Source organism: Cupressus sempervirens, chromosome 9 (assembly GCF_028749045.1).
Source record: "Cupressus sempervirens isolate cs-2001-9-10 chromosome 9, ASM2874904v1, whole genome shotgun sequence".
NCBI classification, from domain to species: Eukaryota; Viridiplantae; Streptophyta; class Pinopsida; order Cupressales; family Cupressaceae; genus Cupressus; species Cupressus sempervirens.
The window spans coordinates 192148731-192157122 of NC_143126.1; positions in this window are offsets into that span (position 1 = coordinate 192148731).

Consider the following 8392-nt stretch of genomic DNA (forward strand, 5'->3'; position numbering starts at 1 on the left):
TAACTAAATTCATTAATTCCATGTCCAAAAAATACACATTTCCTCAACTTAGCTTCTAGCTTGGTTCTATTTTCAAAATTTATATGAGCAAATGCTTTAGAACCAAAGGTTTTGAGAAAATAATAACTCACCTTCTTACCAGTCCATGCTTCCTCTAGAATACCATACCCGAAGGAGTAAAGGGACCTCTATTAATCAAATATACAATAATATTAATAGCCTCCACCCACATGTTTTTGGCAACCCAACATGCAACCTCATGCTCCTTTCACACTCCATTATAGTCTTGTTCATGCGATCAACCACTCCATTTTCATGTGGAGTCCTTAGAATATTTTTTTATCTATGAATACCATTAGTGGAGCAATAATATTCAAATTCATGACTACAATATTCACCACCATTATCAAATCTAAGACATTTTAATTTCTTACCAGTCTCATTTTCAACCCAGCATTTCCATTTCTTAAAAGTTTGGAATGCATCAGATTTTTGTCTAAGGAAATAAACCCATAATTTTCTAGTTGCATCATCAGTAAATGTTACATAATAATAAGAGCCACCAAGGGAAGATACCTGAGCTGGTCCCCATGCATCTGTATGCACAAGCTCTAATCTCTAACTTTTCTTTTCCTTCCCACTCTTCACAAAACTCACTCTCTTTTGGTTTCCATACATACAACATTTATAGAAATCCATATTAACACATTTTAGACCTAGTAAAACTTTCTTTGAATGAAGTACTTTCATATGTTTCTCACTCATATACCCAAGTCTATGGTGCCACAATGCTTTATTAGAATCTACAACAACTATTTGTTCTCCATGCTCAACTATAGCAATTGTTCTCAAACATTCATTTTTATCTAAAATGATTAAAGTAGAAGGAACAATATGACCTATACAAAGATATAAGATACCTACTTTCACACATTTTGCTACTACAAGGGAACCTTTTGAAACCTTCCAATTTTTATCATTAAAAGTAACTACACAAGCCTCATCATCGAGTTTCCTTTCTAAAATTAAATTCCTACTCAGCCTTCGAACATGTCTTACCTCATGTAGTAGCCAATGATTCTCATTCTACAACTTAACCTTAACTTTTCCCTTTCCAATAATTTGACAGGGTTCAACAAGCGTAAAATATCTTTGGACATAATCAATGAAATTACCTCTATGAGGTGTAGCATGAAATGAAGCACCATAATATAAAGCCTATGAATCATCAACACTTTCTAAAGACAAAAGAAAAGCATCCTCTTTGGATTTGTTACTTACTACATTTGTCTCCCTATTCTTTTTTGGTTTATCTTCTTCATTTTTCTTTCAAGTCCAACAATCTTTCTTCTTATGCCCTGGTTTCTCATAGTACCAACAATCTCTTAGTCCTCTGGATTGAGACCTCTTCCCCTTTGACTTTCCTCTTGATTTTTGACAATTTCTAGAACTATTTCCTCTCTCATTCTTTTCACCCTTTCTTTGTGTGTTCAAAGCACTTCCTAATGCATATCCACCTAAGGTTTCCTACAAATTTCCTAAATCAAAATAACACCAATCACATCATCATATTTTAGGGTATTAGATCTAGAAACATAATTACTTATAGCCATCACCAACCCATTCTAGCTTTCAGGCAAAGAACACAAAATCAAGAGAGCCCTAATTTCTTCATCAAAATTAATACCCATAGAAGATAACTAACGAGTAATAGTATTAAACTCATTAAAATGATCTTCACTAGATCCACCTTTTTTCATTTTTATATTAAATAAATACTTCATGAGAAATACCTTATTTGAAGTGGAGGGCTTTTCATACAATTTTGCTAGGGTTTCCATCATCTCTTCCATCATCTTTGCTTTTGTAATGTTGAATGTCACCGATGGTGCTAGGCATAACTGCATGCTTCCAAGTTCCTTTCTATCTAAAATATCCTAGTCTTCATTTGTCATAGTTCCTTGGTTCTTAGTTTTTCCTTCCAACAATTTCCATAAATCCATTTGATAGAGATAGTCCTCCATTTGTATCTTTTGTAACTAAAAGTTCTACCCAGTAAACTTGTCAACCCTTAGCTTACCCTTGTATTCCATCACTCCCACTCAATCGTGAGACTTTCCTATAGAGGATAAGTAAAAAAAAAAACCTAGTTACTATCCATAATCCCTTACAACTCAATACCACTACCAGAAGCAATTTAAACAACACACATAATGAAAACCCCTAACCCTAAGCTCTCTTATAAAAGTATTTTTACCACTTTAGGGCTATAATTAATAATTACATGTTGGCCCAAAATCCTAATAAAATAAGGCCCAAGAATCTTGAGCCCCAAAGAATTATGAAGTATGTACACTACTTCCTTGATCAGCTGCCACAAACTAACACAATCTTGCTTGTTCATCAGTGCTCAAGACAAAAAAAATAGCACTTGGTTCAAACTTATTTAATTATTTATTTCCCTCAATTTGAGGTGCTAAAACAATCTTATCATTTTCATCTTCTTCATCTTCTTCTTCAATTGTAAGCCTTGAATTCTCAGCTTTTGGAGTGTCAGTGGTGTTGACATGTATAGAAGACATGCTACCTTGTGGACTTAAAACACCTAAGATTTCTCCACTACTATGTTCATCATAAATATTCACAATTCCTTGATCACTACTTCCTTGATCAGTTGTCACAAACTAACATGATCTTGCTTGTGCATCAGTGCTCGAGACAAAAACAATAGCACTTGGTTCAACCTTATTTAATTTTTTATTTCCCTCAATTTGAGGTGCTAAAAAAATCTTATCATTTTCATCTTCATCACTTCTTCTTCATTTGTAAGCCTTGATTTCTTATCTTTTGGAGTGTTAGTGGTGTTGGCATGTATAGAAGACATGCTACCTTGTGGACTCAACACACCTAAGCTTTCTCCACTACTATGTTGATCATCAATATTCACAATTTCTAATTTCTTTTTTGTAAGCCCAAAAATTCTCTTCCACAATAATTCACTCTAATGTCATACAACTTCCTCTTTGTTTTTTAGTATCAAGAACATTTTTTATTTAGGAACAAATATGGTCCTATGTAGTTTCTAAAATGTGTCTTTTTTTTCTTGAGATAGATCAGGCATAACTTTGACTAGTGTGTCAATTCTTATCTGATTTTCTATTACTTTAGCCTACTACCATTTCTTGTCTAATATATCATATAGATCCTTGGGTATCTTTGTCTCTATTGTATTAGGAGCTAGCTTTTGGTTTGCAATCATTTCTACCATAGCTCCCTTAACTTTATTTCTAATGTGTATTATATCTCACATATTTGGAACTAGATAAACCTATGGATCTTCTTAGGTTGTCACATACCTCTTTAATAGTCTTGATCTACCTGATAGATGGTCCTCTAACCAATCCTTTTCTTCTAGTTCAAGGTTTACTTGACTCAGTAGTCTATGCTACTTTTAGCTTCATAGACTATTCAACAATAACAATTGCCTTGGTCCTTGGCTTAGTTGGTGGTGGAGGTGTTACTGCCTTCTTCTTCTTTGATATTTGAGCCTTCTTGCTTGGTGGCATGACAACAACTAGGGATTTACCCTTTTTATCTTCTTCCTCTTCTACTTCTTCTTCCTCATCACCACTCTCTTGTTCTTCATCTTCACCAAGACCTTGAGTAAATTGCAATGGTTCTTTTCCCTTGCTTGAGGTGCCTAATTTAGCTTCTAGGTCTTCAATCATCTTCTTCATTTTCTTTTATTTTGAAGTTATCTTTATGATCATTATTATCCTTTCATTTTCTTCTTCATATCTTCCAAATGGTTCTACCTTGACATCTATCTCTTCTTTTAATAATACATCAATGGTTGTTCTAATATCATCACTCTATTTCATATCTAAAACTTTGTAGCCATGCCTTCCTTGGCTTTATTGCTTGCACAAATGTATTATCTGTATCAGCAAGAAAAAAATGTCACTATTGTATTTTGTGACCAATTACTATAGAATTCTCCTTCTCCTTTTCATTCTCATCTTGAATTCATCAAAATATGTATTCAATGCATTGTCAAAATTGTCTCCCAATTGAGTAATAAAATCATTGATTTTTCTTATAACTAGTTTGTCTTGTTTCCGTACAATATTAACTATGCTAGGAAAATACTTCTAAATATAAAATAATGTACAAAAAATCAAGGAACCAAACTCACGCATTGAATTCTTTGACTTTCTTCTAGATGATATGTTTTCTACCAGTTGTAACATTTCCAATTTGACAAGATTATAATCATGGCCTTTCATCACAATCTTTTATGCTTCATTTGCATCCATACACGACACACTATTCAGTCTACTAGATTGATAGAATTTGTGAATAATAACTCTCACTAAGAATTATATAAGTGGATAAAAAATGCTTGTAATGGATAGACTAGACAGTATACTGATACTTGACAACCTTTCACAAACTTTGTTCTCATGCATCTTATATATGTAGATATGAACTTTTGGCACACATTTATGTAAGGAACTATTGTATGATGCATCATTTAAGAATATAGTTCCATACATACCTCTTTTTCTTAGTTAGAGATGATATGATCACCTTCTCCATTGGATTGGGGGACCTCAACTCCATTAACTCCATTATTTCTATCTTCTAGTTTTTTTTTTTTTTTTTCTGGTTCATTTCATTCCTCACTTTCTCAATGTCCACTTTGCCTTTTTCTTTGTCTTTTCTCTAATTATCTAAATGTACTAAACTCCTAAAATTATTGCTTTGATTTCCAAACTTGTGACATTTGGAACATGCATTTTTAGGTGCATAATTCTTCTTTCTCTGATATGACCAGTAGGTTGTTGTCTCTGATTTGCATTCAAATGCTCTATGCCCATATTTTTGATAGTTGTAGTAGTATCCTTCAGATCTATTTGTATTAGGTGCATGTCTCAATTTTGACCAACACTCATACATTTGATGTCCTTGTTTCTTGTGGCAAACATAGTAACCAATAAGTTAGGTTTAGAATTTTACATACCATATTTTCTTCAACTTATATTTGTAGTATGACCAATTTTTTCATAGTGAGAGCAAGTTGGCTTGTCTTTAAGCTATTCATTTCTCATTTCTCCATTCTTAAATGATTCTCCTTTCTCAGTGCATGAATTTCCTAACCCATTTGAATAGCTTGATGACTTTTTGAGCTCTTAAAAATATTTCATTGCTTTCTTTGGTTTGTTGAACTTCTCCATATATTCCTTCTCATTCTTTAGTTCATTCTTCAATATCTCATTGTGAGATTTTAGATTTGCAATATCCATATCCTTTTGATTTAGTATCTAATTTACATTCATTAGTTGATTCATCATATCTATTTGTGTATTTGTGAGCTTCTACAGATTTGATATCCTTTCTTCTAGTTTGGTATCCATTACCCTCTTGTCATATTCTTCCATAGTTCTATCTTCTTCATCTTTTTTTCTCTATTCAGTCACTTCACATAGTCTCATTGATTGAATTCTAGGTTCTCTTTTTAGTGCCCATATCTCTTCATTGGTGACTTTGTTCCTTTCAATTAGTTTAGAACATGCTCTTTCATTAGGATTGATTAGTTCAAAATGATCTTCAGTTTCAACTTCTTCATAAGATAATTTCTTTATCTAGAAAGAAATTTCCTTTTTCCTTTGTAGGGAATCCTTTAGATCTTGTCTTGCCTACTCTAGTTTCTATAGTATGAGTTGGATGTTGATCACTTGATTATCAATAGTCTTGTCCAGTTTGAATGCCTCCATTTTCCAAACCTAATCTCCAAGCCCTTAAATTCCTTTAAAGAACTAGAGCTATGATACCAATTGTTCATTTATGGAGGAGTAAACTAGATACTGGGTGGGGGGGGGGGTGAATTAGAATCTATAATAATTCATACCTTTTCACAAATTCATCCAAATCCAATAATAAATTATGCATGCAAATCTATAAATGTAAACTTCTTGTGACATGTAAATCAATTCAATTACATGCATGAAAGTAATAACACATAACACAATATTTTTTACCCAAAAACCCTCCAAGGTGAAGGTAAAACTGGGTAGGGGATGACACCCACAAATTTTAGCTGCTAGAGTAATAAAGTTAACTAGTTGAGGTTGCAATGTTTGACCATAACATATGATCTACTCTATGAGGAGTCTATCCTATTAAAGACTTAAGAAATCATTAGGTTTCACATTATTAGTGTATTTGACACTTACAACTAAGTAAGGACTCTATTAAGAGATTTACAAAGATATCTTAAGACTACTCTGTTAAGAGATTTACCTTGATTCAAGTCTGTTAAAATTGAATTATTACCCGACTCTCAGTTTTCTCTACAAGCTAATTTTGAGTCTTCTCCTTTCTAATTGATCCTCTCCTTTGATATGATACTCTTGTCTTTCCCTTCCACTTTCACTTCTTATGAAAAGGTCACTTGTTTTGTTAAATGATAATAGGACCCTTGAATGACTTCTGATATTCTCCTCTTTGATCTTCACACACATGCACATGATCACTTGTGATCTAGGTTAAGATCATCAATATATAAAGACTCTATGAAGAGTCTTCTAGATGGTTCCATGTTTTTCTTCTTCATCTTGATCATTGAACATACACATGAGGATATGTGAACTATTACATGTAAATATTATATAACAACCTCAACAAGTATTAAATGTTCTATAAAAACCTCTTCAAAACTTAAATAATCCTTCCAAGTTGGCCTAATAATTATTTTTCCTAAAACTATGTTCCATTCCTAACTTTTATGTAGACTCTACATTGCTTGACCTCTATTGTTATTGGTGCTCAACATTGTTGTTTCTAAATGTAGATTAATCATTTGATACTCAACATATACTATTCTTGTCACATACTATATTGCTCACTACTTATATACTTGGAATTTCACCTGGTCACTAAATGAGCTTAGTCCATATAGAAAATTGCTTTGTGGCCATACTTACTCAACTTCTATACAATTACTCAATACATACTATCTTATGTGCATGAATCGGCCTATGTAGAGTAGCCCGATCATAGTGATAACCATGTTACTCTACCTTGTAAATGATTAATTGATTGACACTAATAGACAATAGTGGTTAGAGATACCAATAGGATTTGATCAAAAGATTTTAGAAGAAGAAGGAGAAAATAAAGATGGAAGGATTTGATGAATCTAACTTGACCTTAAGATCAACAATGATGTTTAAGAAACAAATGATCAAAATTACATATTTAAGGAGGCATAAGAGATATTTTCTAAGGTTTTTTCATTGTTGATTGGTGATCTTAAGGAGAAGCTATGAAGAGAAAAAAATAGAGGTAAAGTGTGAATAGTTTGGTAAAGAAGTGATTTCTTGAGGAGATGCTAAGAAGATCAGTGATGTAGATGTCATTGGAGGCCAGTCAATAAACCAACAGCTGAGTGAACAGAGATTTGAATTTATACCAAACCCACTATTACATTCTAACCATTGTATCAGTCAAAATCCTTTAATCAAGGTTGACCTAACAATCATTTTGTAAATCCTTTAATCAAGGTGATATTCTGATGGAATGATCTTAATTCCTCTAATAAGGCTACTCCAAATAGGGTGATTAAATCCTTTAACAAAGTCACATTTTAGAGTATGTTGTATAACCTTTAACATGGTTGGCTCTTAACCAAGCTCACTTCAGAAGAGTGAAAAATTTGTAGCATGTTACTTGGTGGTTTTTCCCAAATTGAGTTTCCATAGTAAATCCTGGTGTCAAAGTATTATTTTCATGTGTGGATGTTATTGTTATGTATGCTATATTTAAGAGTGGTTTATTTACTGGTAGTTGGTACATATAGAGATTGAGCTAAGATATTGTAAAAAATGTTAAATTGTTGATGATATGTTATATAGACTAAGTGGGCATTTGAGATTGATTAAGTTGTTTGAAGTTGGTAAAAGTTGAATTGGTACTTCTAGAGATGAGGATAATTGATTCACCCCCCCTCTAAGTTATTCTAATTTTTTATAAAAATTGGTATTAGAGCATTGGTGCTTGTAAGGAAAGTTTGAAGGGAATCAAGCCAAAGATCAAGATGTACAAGAGAGAGATACCAAGTTGAACAAGGAGAACTTTCTAGCATGGAAAAGACTAACAAGATTACACTTATTTGGTATTGGAGATTTTACATCTTATTATTTGGATAAAAAATACATTGAGGTGCTTAGACCTATGATAATTGAGAAAATGAAAGAGAAGCAAGAGCATAACCAGATAATGATTGAACTTGCAACATCCCTAAGTTATTCTAAATTTGATGATGTAAATGAATGTACTACTACTAAGAAATTGTGGAACAAGTTGGAAAAAATCCACAGAGGAGGAAAAA